Source organism: Cynocephalus volans, chromosome 1, assembly GCF_027409185.1.
Source record: "Cynocephalus volans isolate mCynVol1 chromosome 1, mCynVol1.pri, whole genome shotgun sequence".
Taxonomy (NCBI): Eukaryota; Metazoa; Chordata; class Mammalia; order Dermoptera; family Cynocephalidae; genus Cynocephalus; species Cynocephalus volans.
The window spans coordinates 46,904,842-46,919,097 of record NC_084460.1 but is presented as its reverse complement, the minus strand read 5'-3'; positions in this window follow the sequence as shown (position 1 = coordinate 46,919,097).

The window sequence follows — 14,256 nt, the reverse complement described above, 5'->3', positions numbered from 1 at the left end:
TGATTTTCTCATACAACCAGAAACCTAGAGGTGAGGTCACATCTGGAGTCATTGATTCCTTAACAACATGATCCAAGAACTCATGCTATTTCAACATTTCTGTCATGTAGGCTAGGTCTATGAGTTAGCACCCTTTGAGCTTTCCTAATTTCTTCTTAAGAGCAAGCAAAACCTTTCTGGAAGTTTCCTAGAGATTTTAATTCAATTTTATTCCCCCAAATGTTGCTTATGTTAACGGCTTAAACAAATCAATAGCAAAAGGACTGAGACTAAGATGATTGGCTTAGACAGTCAAGACCCATCCCTAGGTTTGGAGATGGAGTAGCCTTGTCTCAAATACATGGCCGCGTAAACTGGGATAGTTAACAAAGGCAATGGCTCCAATAGGAAGAAGAAATGGGAGGTGGGAGTAGACATTAGCAATCAACAGCCTCTACTAAAATCAAAATTTTAGTGACATATTTGCTGAACTAAACACTGAATGAACAAATGAGCCTGTCTTATGTCATTCATTGCTTTCTTCCTTGGGGGTGTTCATTTTGATTCATTTCTAGTGAGCATCTGTTGCTTTTACCTTTCCAGCATTTATTCCTTCTCTTATAATAGCATCCCTATCTCTCCTTGAGGACACCACAGACTCCATCATCAGTCCACGTGGTTAGATTGGTGCTGACCTCCTCCCAGATACACAGAGGCACAAGTCCCAAATCTGACCCATCAGTATCTTTCATCCCTCTTGCCACAGCAATTGATTCACATGAGAGACTGATCCAACGAGAGTTAATTCAGAGGAACAATGGGAAAGGTTAAAGTCTCTTCCCACCAGAATTAGGTGTTTGGAGCTTCAGCGATGTGATACTGGAAAGTGTATTTGTGTTGGGGAGTGAGGGGGAACATGAGAGAGAACACAGAGAAAAGCAAAACCAGGAAATGGGGAAAGACAATCTTGCAGATACAGGTTAGACTCTGGATCCGGGTGTGCCTCGATCAGCTAAGTAAGTGCTTAATTCCAAACATTTTGGCCAAATAACCCAGAGGATTCCTTGTTTTCTCAAAAGTCAGTTTAAATTGTATTTCTGTCACTTGCAACCAAAGGATTTTTTTCTAGTACATTCCTTTATTCTTACTATGCTATGAGTTTCCTAAGAACTGAGGTTCTGATATATGAGGGTACTTCAAAAAAAGCTTGCGGAAAAATAGACTTAAAAGATAATATAAATCTTTCCATGATATTTTTGAAGATCTCTTGTACTCATCTTATCATTTCCATAGTCTTCAGTACCTAGCACAGTGTTTTCCAAACTTTTTGTCATATGAGAACTCCCTTTTAATGTAAAAAATATTAAGACTTTCACACGATAGGGGTTCCGCTTTTAAATATCTGCTAAGTGAGAAAATATACAACAAATAGCTACTCTGAAACTCAGGATATTTTTGTTAAATGAATTTGTATTTTATGACTCAAAAGGCTTCTACCCACATTTTAAAACATTCACATATAATGTGTGAACATATTGCCTATTTAGTGTAGACAAATTTGGGGCCACAAGTGGATTTGTGGTTCCTGAATTTAATGACTGCCCAAGAGGATCCATTGGCCACAGCCTGGGACAACAAAGTGCAGAGTTCCAAGTGACTGACTCATGGAGGAAGCATCCTCCAAGGAAGATGTTGAAAATCAAGGTCTGCAGATGATTGTTCTAGAAAATTTTGAAGTTAGACACCTGCGGGTGGGGTATGCAGCCTTAACTTCACAATTCCTACTAGCTTCTAGTGTCTCCAGTGGCATGAAGCACACGTTTCCAAACCCACAGTCCTTGTAGGCATTTGGATTTGTGACTCCCTGGTATGGAAGATATTTACAGTTGCCTGCTTATTATCCATTGCCCCCTTCTTATCTAACTTAAAAGAGCAATGTGGGAAGCCAGAAATGTCAGTTTCCCAGGCTCCATTGTAGCTAGTCATGGCTATGTGACATAGTTCTGTCCAGTAAAATGTATTTGGAAGTCTGAGAAGCCCTATAAAACCTTTTCCTATAAAAGGGGACCAAATCAGCTGACATGTAACTTTTGCCCATTGTCCTTCCCCTCTCTGACTGCTTGGACTATAAACTTGGTGTCTATAGGTGGAGCCACCATCTCACCAAAAGCCTGAGGACAGAAGCCACCAGAGGATGGCGAAAGAAACCCAAGTTCTTGATGGAGTTGGGAAGCCTTTGTACCAAGCCTGGACTACACAATTTCAGACTTCTTCTGACGGGAGAAACTTACAGTCCCTTGCTGTTCTATTGTCAGGTTTCTATTACCAATGGCGAAAACACTCTCCTAGTTCAGGGGCCAACAAACTTCTTCTGTAAAGGGCCAAACAGCAAGTCTTTTCAGCTTTGCAGGCCATACAGTCCCTGTTGCAACTACTCAGCTCTGCCCTTTGAGCCCCCAAACAGGCATGGAGAAGATGTAAATGAACGTGAGTGGCTGCGTTCCAATAAAACTTTATTTACAGAAATTCAGTGGGCTGGATTTGGCCTGGGGGCCATAGTTTGCTGATCTCTGTCCTAAATGATTCACAAGTTTGTTAGCTGTAGAATTACTGCTCATATTTCTTTTGTAGTTCCTCCAAATTACTTAATACAGTGTCACAAGCCTAGAAGAATACATTGTAGACAAGGAAAAAACAAAACTCTTCCATGTGCCTTCCATTTCATAAAGGTCCTAAGATGGGCATGGATAAAAGGAAATAAAGCTTATACCCTAAAAAAAATAAAAATGATACATGGCTCAATCTTTCTGTCAAGGATGCCGAATGCATCTTCTCAGGGATTCCTTTTGAAGAGGAAGGGAGTAATACAAGACCTTGGTTAAGAGCTAGAGAATGCAGGACTGGCAGTATATCACTCAGGAGAATGTTAGGTTTCATTAATAGGAAGTCGATATGAGTGACAAGACTACAGGTGCTGAGGACGGAGCCTCTGTAAAACACTGCCGTGGCTATTGTTTAACAATTTCTACCATTTGTTTTAAGAAAATACAGCATGATACCAATATTCTAGAGTGGCAAGATCTTTCATAGAGACCTGGAGATGTGTCCAGCACATTCACTTTGTAAAAATTGCCCATGCACTCCCACTTTTCTGTCTTGTTCTTCAAAGTTCACTCGGTGTGGGCATTGCCTGTCCTCCCCCTCTGCTCCATGACGCTCCCACTGCAGAGCAGCTATGAAAATTGGATCCACGGCAGTTCCCTGATTGGTCCCACCTCTATGTCACAATGATTGGCTTAGGTTTGCTCCTATCCAAGTGAAGCTCAGAGATCTTGCACGGTGGCTCTGAGAAGTGATTCTCTCTCCCTTTCTGAATGTGAATAAAGAAATATGCAACTCCAGCTTTTATTCGATTTTATTTTTTTAAGGCAGGCTTGAGGGAATCCAGGCTCAGGAGAAAGCCAATCCAGGAAGGAGGGCAGAACAAAGATAATTTCAAACATTTAAAACTGGAGTTTTGAATTAGTTTGGCTTGAAGCCAGTCCTAACTTTAATTTGTTTTTTTAACTATGTGGGTCAATAAACTACCTTTCTGGTTAAGCCAGGGGTCAGCCAAACTATGGACTGTGGGTTAAATCCATCCTACCACATGTTTGTTTTAATGGCCTGCACGCTAAGAATGGTTTTTACAGATGAACATTTGCAATTGATTTGATGACAGGAAATACTAACTTTGAACCCCAATTCATGAAACTATTATCTCTCTCAAAACAGGAATTCTATTTTTCTCATCACTAGACCTGTATTACAAACACTTGAACTCAATTATTACTACATTCTAAATTTTGTCAATTAAAAATTTGTGAAAATTTGTTTTCTCTCTTATTATGTAAGTGCCTACCTAATATGCTCTATTTTTGTCTCCCGGCCCATAAAGCCTAAAATATTTATTTTCCGTCCCTTTACTGAAAGAGTTTGTTCACCCCTACATTAAGCTATTATATTTCAGTTTTCTGCAATATGCTAATAAAATCATGGTAAATAGTACACTATACTTTTAAGATGAGAAATGAAATGTGACCATTTGTGCTTCTTAAGTTTCTGTCGTGTGAAAACTCAACCAGAACCACCAAATCAACTGCCTGAAAGGGCCTCCACCCCAGACCTCCCAGCTCCCCTTCACCCCCAACAAATAAACATTGTCTTCTTAGATGCTGTTTCCTGTCCTTTGAATCTCTGATGGTGAGTTGACCTGTCAATGCCCATAATCCTTTGGGAAACAGAACGAAAATTTAATATGGGATGATTTATGCACCACAAAACAATTATTTAATGGTTCTTGGAATTTCACTCCCATTCTACATCTCAGCATGTCCAGTAACAGTGAGGCATTCATGACTTATGTTTTTCTTGAAATTAACTAAAACTAAGCTACTATTTTTTTCTCAAAAGATAGCACATTTTTTCAGAGGAAAGCATGGAAAGTCAGAAAGTCTGGGTGTGAATCTGTACAGCATTGATCCTCCTGCTTCTGGTAAAAGGACTGGCATCTTCCATGTTGAACCAACATCATCCAGTTTTACTCCCTATGACTAGGAGCAGCTGACAGGACCACCAACTTCCTGAGTGGCCTTGTGACCCAAGTCTGGCCTTTTGAAGCTTGCTGGGCACAGTAATTGGTTCAAAGGTGGGCACATGATGCAGTCAGAGCCAATCAGATTGAATCTTAGGAGTTAACTTGAAGTTCAAAGATGGGCACATGACCCACTTAGAGGCAATCAGATCTAATCTCGGGATTTAGCTGGAGCTACCTGGGGGGGACAGGCTTTCTTTTCCACTGGACTTAAACCTGGGATCACATAAGTTTCTGGAAAGAGAGCCTGTCTGAGAAAGAAGTTGACACAGAGGAAAGCAGAGCTGAGGGATGAACAGAGAGAAATTCACATTCTGGTAATGTCTTTTAAAGAAATAGATTCAATCGTCCCTGAAACTAGAGCTATTAGCCTGGACTATTCAATTACATGAACCAATAAATTCTTTTTTCTGCTTGAGCCAGTTTAAGTTTGGGTTTCTGTCACTTACAATGGACATATATGACCACTATCTAACGTTGTAGCTGTCTTAAGTTGGATTTTCCCAAAAACAAATCGTAAGACAAAGATCTGAGTGCAAGTCACTTATTTGGGAGATGCTCCCAGGAAGCACTGGTAGTGGGGTAAGGAATTAAGACAGGGAAGGAAAAGCAGCAAGAACAGTGCGTGATCAAGTATGGTAACACTGAGGACAACTGCGGTTCCATCCTGCTGGGGAACGGAGAGAGACGGAGTAGAACACGTGCCTCAGAGTTATTCCCCTTCATTGCTCCAGGACAAGGAGGCTGGGATGTTTAACTTTCAACTCATATCCATCATTGGTTGAGAGGCTGCTTTAGGGGCACTGACGCCTTGGCATTTCCAGCCTGCCCCTGGCATGAAAAGGCTCTCGGGAAGGTTAGGTAAGAGAACTCAGAGACATGTACTGGAAAGCTAACTGGAAAATGAGCACTCATCGAATCTGCTACAGTGATTTCAAGCAATTTACTGAATATTTCTGATCCTGACTAGCTTCACTTGCAAAATGGGAGTGACATTCACATCTGCGATAACTATTTTACAGGATCATTGCAAGAACTACTGAGGTTGCATGTTCAAAAGGGCTTCTATAATGCAAACTGCTGTCAAATATATAACGGTGCAATACTATTATTGTACTCATATCGTGTTATCTTCTTTTCCTTGTCTATTACAAAGAAACAAGAATTGGTTCAGGTAAAATGTACAAAGAAAGTTTAACTTGTGTACACATGTGTCCCTTATGCATTAACAATGCCCCAGCAAAGGGGCCCAGGAATCACAGAAACCCTCAGCTTTCTGCTGCCACCATTTGGGATTTCACATCTATGATGGTCATTTGTTGTTCTGTCCTGCTTGGCATCTGTTGCTCCTCCTGGAATAGAACCTTGATCTTCCTTTGGAAACCACCCTCTTGCACTGCTGTCCTCATGAGTAAGGTGGGCTGACCCCACCTTCTGCCTCCGGAGGTGAAAGCATGACTCAAGCCTGGCTGATGAGCCGAGATGGAGGCTGATGGGGCATGAGAGCAAAGCCACCACCTTCCCTGTCTTGGAACCTAATGAGCCAGCTCTCACCTTGAACTTCTTTTTCTTTGCCTTTATTTCCATATTTACACCAGGTTAAGAAATGACACTGGATCAGGGAAAGGAGACCTGACACTAAACCAATAGGCTAATCCCGGCCTCATCTTCCCCCAGGAGTAGGAGCTAAGCATGTTGAACAAGAACCAGTTCTTGGTGTTACCTACTGTTGGTGGGTCAGTCCTTGCCAGATCTTCTGAGATAAGCAGCGTCTGACACCTGCCTTGTCAAGGCACTCAGGCCAGGCAGAATTAGCAGAGCAGTGATGGCCAGAGAAAAGACAAGCACATTAAGTAACAGCTGTTTGTCTACATCCAAAGAACAGAGTATGGGAAGGGAAAAAGTGTAATGTCCTAGTGAGGAAAGCTTCAAATGTCACCTCAGCCAAATGATCAAGGCTAACAGCACAGTGATGTCATGTGGACAACACATGCCTCAACAGGATGTGATGGAACAGTGCTTCACCTCAATGATTTTCTTCCCTGAAACACCAATATAATCAGAAACACAAAAAAAAAATTAGAGAAATACAAACTGTGGGACATTCTACAAAATACCTAACTGGTACTCCTCAAAATTGTCAGGGTCATGGAAAAAAAACAAGAAAGGACTGAAACTGTCACAGACCAGAGACAAAAGAGACATGATGACTAAATGCAGAGTGGTATTCTGGACTGGATCCTGGGACAGAAATAGGACATTAGAGAAAAACTAGTGAAACCCAAATAAAGCCTGGAGTTTAGTTAATATTAATGTACGAATGTTGGTTTCTTAATTTTGACAAATGTATCATGGTAATGTGGGATGAAAACATTATAGGAACTGGATGAGGGATATGGAAACTATGTGCCAACTTTTCTATAAATCTAAAATTATTTTTAAAAATTAACGTTTACTTTTACAAAGAAAACAGAAAGATTCTCCTTTTGCTTTTTGTTATTTCCTCCATACAGCAACCTGAGCAGGCAGAGCCAGGTCAGGGAGCAGAGACAGCCTGCTCTAGGTTGGGTTCCCTGGAAGCCGACTCTGACCCAGAGATCAGTATCTGAGGGAGTTGTTATGCATGGAATTGCATCTCCCCAAAATTCTTGTGTCGAAATCTTAACCGCCGATATGATACTATTTGGATATAGGGCCTTTAAGGAAGTAATTAAGGTTAAATGAGATCCTAAGGTTGGGGCCCTAATCCCATAGGACTGGTATCCGTATAGAAGAAAGAAACACCAGAGTGTGTGCTCGCACTCTCTCTCTCTCTCCACCCCCCCCCCATGCACACCTCAAAAAAGTGAGGAAAAGACACAGCTAGAAGGCAGCTGTCTGCAAGCCAGGAAGAAAGGCCTCACCAGAAACCAACCTTGGCACCTTAATGTTGAACTTCTAGCCTGCAGAACCATGAGAAAATAATTTGCTGCTATTTACGCCACCCAGTCTGCAGTATTTTGTTATGATGGCCCTGGCAAAATAAGAGAAGAGCCATGTCTATGGGAGGAAAGGGAAGGAGCAGGACTGAGCAGACAGAGAGGTTGAGCTGTGATGATGCAGTCTCAATGCATCCCTTAATTAACCATGCAGGGAGTTCTGAAGCTGGGATAACCTTCAGAACCATCCAGAACTGGGGTGAGAGCATCAGCACTTATACGTCTACATCAATCACTCGTGGGATGCAGACTGCCCCTGGTAAGTGAGTGAAGTGTCTCTCTTCAGCTGTGGCACCCCCCAAGCTGGGATGACCACTGAGAGCTACCTGCCTGGGTCACTCTCAACAAGTCCTTTGTTCTAAAGGGGACCCAGGTGGTCCCTCCCAGCATCCACCACACAGCCCACGCCCACTCCACTCCAAGGTGGGGAGGGGTAAGAGAAATAAATACACAAATCATAAATTGCTTCTCCAACTTCACATTTCTCTAGCCACAAGACTGGCTGGAAATAACTGGAGGAAATGTTTAAAATGAACAAAAGACTGGAATTTCAAACCAGATAGAATTTTAAAACTAAAAGGGAACGAAAATTGATGTAGTGTGTCCAAAATCCACCATTCAAAGGGGAAAGAAGATTCACCTGATCATAACCAGGAGCAGTAATAGGAGAAAAACAGAATTACTTCATGTGCATGCAGCACTTGAGACTGCTGGATAAGCCAGCTGCATGAGTCTAGTGTACTACAATTCTACAGTAAAATGCTCTCCCCTCTCCTTAAAATCTGTTGCTCTTAGGATAAATTTCAAAGTCCTCATCCTACAAAGCCTTATATAATCTGGTCCCTTCACCAACTTCTTCTCCATCTCAACACCAAATTTATTCCTACCTCAGGGCCTTTTCATGTGCCATTCCCTCCACCTAGGATTCCCTTCCCCTCTCTCTTCCCAAACCAACTCCTGCTCATCCTTTGGATTTCAGCGTGAAAGTCACTTGCTTGGGGAAGCCTCCCTTGACATATCAGAAACCCATTCCACATGCTGCTCCATTTCCAGACCTGCTCCATGTCCCATCCTGTGCCCCAGTAACTACAGAGCTGTTTCTGGAACTATTTGTGTAGTGGGGGGGTTGCCCCCACCTGTATCATTTAACTATTGCCATAGACATGCCACACAACATCAAAACTCAGAGGCTTAGAACAACAAGGATTTATTCTCACAGGGTTCTGTGGACTGGTTGGGGCAGCTGTAATCATGCTACAGTCCTTGCTGCAGCTGGGGGGTAGAGGGAGGAAACGTGTGAATTCCAGGGCTCAGGGTTCTGGGCAGACACATGTGCCTGGAAGTAGCTCTCCTCACAGACATGGCAAAGAGCAAGCCCAAGTGCATGGGCACTTTTCAAAATTAAACTTGTAGCCTGTGCCAGCATCTCATTGGCCAAAAGCAAGTCACATGGCCAACCCTACAGCCAATGAAAGGGGAAGTAAATACAGCCTGCACGGGAGAAACTGAAAAGTCAGGTGGCAAAGGGCAGGGATGGCCAGAAAGGAGGGAAGAATGGAGACCAATAGCAATGAACCACATCCATTACATTGAAAGCATCACTCTCTGAAAGCAAACACCCTGTCTGCTTTTTTTCACTGCTTTATCTCCATAGCCAAGTGCAGGGTAATCACATAGTAGGTGCTTCCTAAGGATGTGGTAAACATTCTGAATTCCAAAGGATATAGTTGAGATGAACTTTTGTAACCCAATCCATTTCAGAGTCAGGAACTGCTTGTAATGAGAGGATGCATGAAATATATCCCCCCGGAAAGGTAATGGCACATGCGCTAGACTCTAAATCAGCCATCAACGAGCTACTATCATAGTATCTTCAATGGATTATACAAACGACGGCTTTGAAGAATGACTTTGCCTTGCCGGAATTATGATTTGTTATTCATCTTGTGGATTTTTAAACAGAACCTTGTACTTAGTATTCAAATTAATGACTCCAATGTATTTGCCTGGATTTAAAAAAAAAAAGAATGATTTTGCACAATATACCTAATAGTTACATTTCTATGATAAACTTACTTGGTAAAAGCTTTTTTGATTTTATCATTTAGACAAGTAGGTATCAGTAAATCAAACTTGAAAGCCAGAATGGTGGAGAGGGAGAGAGGCTTGAAAACCAGGGTGTGAGGCTAGACTTCAGTTCAATAAGGATCATGGCAGGAAAAATTAGGGAGGAAAAGCCTGAATGAATATGGAGGAGCCTAAGAATGTTTCAGGATAAGCCCCAGTCAGCAGCCCATTATCTTGCAATTTCCTGACTTGATTCATTAAAAATTTGTCTTACCCAAGAACAATTTGATGGAAAGAGCAAGAATTTTGAAAATAGTTTAGGTTTAAATTCTAGATCCATCATTTCCTAACTATGCAACCCAGGAAAAGCCGACTTAAATTTCCTGGGCCTCAATATCATTGCCTGAAAAATGGAAAAGAAGGTTATTGTAAAGATTTTAAAAATCACACAGGTTATTCATCCCAAATGCTGGTCCATAGCCCCAAGCTGGTCTCTGAAAATGTTTTCATGTGTCCACCATCAAATGAGAAAAATGCAGTGTTATGGGTTGAATTGTGTATCCCAAAAAGATATGTTGAAGTTCTAACCACTGGTATCTATGAATGTGACCTAAACTGGAAATAAGGTCTTTGCAGATGTAATTAAGTTAAGATGAAGTCATTGCAGTGGGGTGTAATCCAATATGATGGTGTCATAAGAGGGGAAAGCTGCCTGAAGATCAAGACGCATGGAGAGAACACCGTGTGATGACAAAGGCAGAGACTGGAGCCATGCAGCCACAGCCAAGAAGTGCCAGCAGCATCAACGGCCACCACCAGAAGCTTGGAAAAGGCAAAGAACGATTCCACCCAGGATTCCAGAGCGTGCAGGGCCCTGCCACCTTCATTTCAGACTTCTGACCTCCAGAACTGTGAGACAATACTTCTCTGTTGTTTTAAGCCACCCAGTTGGTGGTACTTTATTATGACAAAACTAAGAAACTAATAGATATGGTAAGAGTGAATTTTTAATTAAACAAGATTTATTTGATAAAAGAATGCTCCTTTTTAAATTTTTCTTTTATTTTCTTGTTTGGGTGTAACAAGAAGTGTGCACACGGGCAGAAGAGGGCGGGTATGGCAGCTTCCTCTGCTTCTTGTGTACTAGCCTTGATGCACAGTCCTTGTCCCCAGGCTGGCGAGGTGACTGCTCCTCATCCAGGCCATGAGTTTACTTATTAGACAGGAGAAAAGGGGAAAAGACAGAGCGCAAAAGGCACGTACAACCATTCCTTTCTTCAAATCAACTTTGAAATCTTAGAGTCGTTTGGGTTACAGAAAAGTTGAAAGCTATCCCAGAGAACTCACATGTACCCTGCATCCAGTTTCCCCTTATTAGCATCTTACATTAGTAGGTAACATTTATTATAATTAATGAACAAATAATGATACATTATTATAAACTAAAGTCTCTACTTTATTCAGATTTCTTTACTATTTACCTAATGTCCTTGTTGTGTTCTGGGGTCCCACTGAGGACACCATGTTACATTTAGTCATAAGGTCTCCTTAGGACCTTCTTGGCTGTGACAATTTCTTGGTCTTGCCTTGTTTTCAATGACCTTGTCAATTTTGAGGAGTACTAGTCAGCTATTTTATAGGATGCCCCTCTATTGGTTCTTTTTTTGTTTTGAGATAAAATTTACATGAGAAAAAATTAACCATTTAAAGTGTACGATTTAGGGGCACTTAGTACATTCACAGTGTCACGCAACCATCACCTCTATCTCATTCCAAACATTTTTATCATCCCAAAAGGAAACCTGTGCCCATTAGCAAGTCACTTCTCATTCCCTTGTCTCCCCAGCCCCTGGAAGCCACTAACCTACTCTCCATCTCTATGGATTTGCCTGTTCTGGGTAATTCCTGTAAATGGAATCATACAACACATGATTCTTCATGTCTGGCTTCCTTCACTTAACCTAATGTTTTCAGAGTTGAGCCGTATTGTAGCATGTATCAGAACTTAATTCTTTTTTAGAGCTGAATATAGTATTCTATTATATGGATGTCACACATTTTGTTTATCTATTCATCTTTCCATAGACACATGGGTTCTTTCTGCCTTTTGGTTATTGTGAATAATGCTGCAATGAACACAGCATACAAGTATGCGAGTATCTGTTTTCAGTTTTTTGGAGTATATACCTAGGAATGAATCTACTGCATCTTATGGTAATTCTATGTTCAGATTTTTGAGAACCTGACAACTGTTTTACCTAGTGGCCGCACCATTTTACAGACTTTTTTAAATTAATAGACATTATTTTCTTAGGGCATTTTTATGTTTGCGAAAAATTGATTGGGAAGTAGGGGAATTATCACATTCCACCCCCCACCCAACCCCCCAAGATTCCCCTATTTTTTGTATCCTTTTTAATTGTGGTATATTTGCAGAGTGGCTTTTTAAATGATATTTTTTCTCTCACTTTTTGGCAATGGTGAAAGGCTTTTAAAATGGAATAGCAGTGATACTGGATGGTAGGAGTACATGAGTGTGTATGTATGAGTATGTGTGTATGTGCAAGAAACTTATATGACAACCCTGTAAACATAGAACCCCCTCAACACTCGTGTATACACTATAGAATAGAACTAACTCCGTTTTCCCTTTAAGCTCACCCTTAACGAGTAACCGAGGTTGTATCAAGAGCAGACATCCTGTCTTGTCTGATACATCTCTCAAAGCATCCTGTCTCAAAAAGCAGGATGCAGCTGTCCATCACACTTGAAGACGTCCTACATCTTGTATATGTCTCTCAAAGCAGCCTGTTTTGCCCAATACATTTACCCTTATAAACCCCAGCCCTCAGTCAGTTGGGAAGGCAGTTGGGACTTTACCCTCTGTCTCCAGGTCAATATCTTTCTAAATACAAAGCTTTTCTTTTGAGTTTTGTCTGGTGGGTATGACTAGCAATCCTACAGCAGTGAGCACTTGTCCCCACATGGGTCAGGGATTCCCCCTTTGTTACCAACCCAAGTCAGCGCTGTTTTTGTTCTAACGGTGAATAAAATAATAATAATTTAAAAATCAAGGGTAACTATATAGGGTGATGGATATGTTAATTAGCTTAATTGTGGGCAATCATTTCACAATGTATACATAAATCAAAACATCACATTGTACACCCTGAATACATACAATTTTTATTTGTCAATTATACCTCAAGAAAGCTGAGACAAAAATTTAAATTAAAATAAAAATCAGGGAATCATGGACAAAGATAAAATATCTAGATTCAAGCCTGACATACAATATCACATCAATGCTGAGGCTGGGTTCCATGGGATCCAGGCACAGTTAGAGCAGAGCCGTCACAATTTTTATTTGCTAAGACTCTGTGAACTTTGGGGCAAGTGGGAGACTACATACCTGCTGGCCTCTTCCCATTACAGCTCAGAGCTTGTCAGCATGTTCTTGCACTCATAATATATCTTCAGCATTCCTCAATTCCATGAGTTTTCCTGCACAGGGCACATGCTCAAGTCAAAGGCAACACAGAATTTTGAGATGTAGCTGCCCTAAATCTAATAAACTTAAGGGAAAGCCTATCAAGGCTTATCTTTCTTGTGGGGATAGAGAACCTCCCATATTTTAAAATGTGCTGTCTACACCTCGATAAAATGCTCAGAGGACTTAAGAAATGAATGACGAAAGAGAAGTGGGATAACCTCTTGGAACTTGTTTGCACTTTTTGTGGAGGGATGAAAGTGCTTAATACAGGTACAACAGCATTATCATTCTACACCACAACTCTTGGCATTGTTTTCTAATATGAATCCTTTAGTGCCAGATGTTCATTTAGACATTCCCCCTGATTCCTAAAGTTCGGGGGCCAGAAAGATGGTCCAACTAATTCTTCTTAACTGTACTCCAAGAAGCATAAACTTTTGTGTTCAAAAAACCACTTTTCCCATTACAGCCTATCTTAGTTTGTTTTGTGCTGCTAAAACAGAAGACAGAAACCAGATAACTTACAAAGAAAATAAATGTATTTCTCATAGTTCTAAAGGCTGAGAAGTCTAATATCAAGGTGCTGGCGTCTGGCAAGGGCCTTCTTGCTGATTCTTCCCATGGTAAGAGAAGGACAAAGAGAGAGAGAGAGAACCAAACTCTCCCTTTCATAAAAAAACTCATTCCCACCATAACAACATTAATCCATCTGTAAGGGCAAAACCCTCATGGCCTAATCATCTCTCATTAGTCCCTACTCCCAACACAGTTGCATTGGAGATTAAATTTCAAACACTTGCTTTATGGGAAACATATTCAAACCATAGTACAGCCTTAGTCTTTCAACAAATTAATCCTTTATATCATTAGACAGTGAAAGCAAAATTATACCTAAGTAGCATCTGGTTAGATTCATTTTCCCTTGAAAAGACACTTTACTACAACTCAAACCATTTCCTTATTAATTTTTTAACTTTGCTTTTTATTTCTTATTTAGTATAATCCGCATGAAAACTCAACAACCAGTCATTTTGAAAAAATATCTTTCAGATGTCTTGTTTTATTTTGTTTTAGAAGCTTAAATTTCTGAGCAGGTTGAGTTCCTT